The sequence below is a fragment of the Mus pahari genome, chromosome 2 (genome assembly GCF_900095145.1).
Source record: "Mus pahari chromosome 2, PAHARI_EIJ_v1.1, whole genome shotgun sequence".
NCBI lineage: Eukaryota > Metazoa > Chordata > Mammalia > Rodentia > Muridae > Mus > Mus pahari.
In genome coordinates this window covers 117,230,377-117,231,248 of record NC_034591.1, presented here as the reverse complement: position 1 = coordinate 117,231,248, position 872 = coordinate 117,230,377, and positions in this window count along the sequence as shown.

Sequence of the window (872 nt, the reverse complement as noted above, 5' to 3'; positions counted from 1 at the left end):
CATGTGTGTGTTTGGGGGGGTACTTGTCTGTGCATGAGTATGTGGAGGCCAGAAGCTATTATCTGGTGGCTTTTTCTATCATTCTCTACTTTATTTTCCAGACAAGGCCTCTCATTAAACTTGGAGTATTCTGTCTAGCCTAGACTGACTGGCAGTGAGCTCCCTAATCCACTTTCTCCCTCTCGTAGTGCTGGGGATTCAGACATGGCCACAGCACCCAGCTCTTACATCTCTGCTGGGACCTGAACTCAGGCCCTCATGCTTCCACAGCAAGCGCTTTGCCAGTGCGCCGTCTCCCCAGCCCCCATCATTCCTGGTTTATGTAGAGCTGGGAACTGAAGATCTTAGTGCATGCATGCCAATTTATTTTGTTTTATTCTTTTTTTTTCCCCACGTGTAAGAGGTTTATTGGGAAGATAGAGAGAGGGGGGAGGATGGCGGCAGAAAGAGAAGGGGGAAAGAGAGAGATGGTTGTTTTATTCTTTTAAAAACATCTTTTTAGCATTTTCTTATTTGTTTATTCATTTTCTCTCCCTCTTTTCCTCCTCCTTCCTCTCTCAGTCTCTCCTCTGTCTCTCTGTCTCTGTCTTTCTGTCTCCTCTGTCTCTGTCTCTCTCTCTTTCTATGTGTGTGTGTGTGTGTGTGTGTGTGTGTATGTGTTTAGGTGAGCAACATAGAGGTAGTATAGAGGTCAGAGGACAGCTTATGAGACTTGATTCTCCTTCCACTGTGTGGGTTCCGGGGATCACGCACAGGCCCAGGCTTGGTAGCAGGCACCTTTACCAGCGCTTTGTTTCACTCTCATTAAGAGCGACTCAGGGACTTGATCTTCTGCAAGGGTGTTCCTGTGCCCCTACTGTACTGTCTTGCTG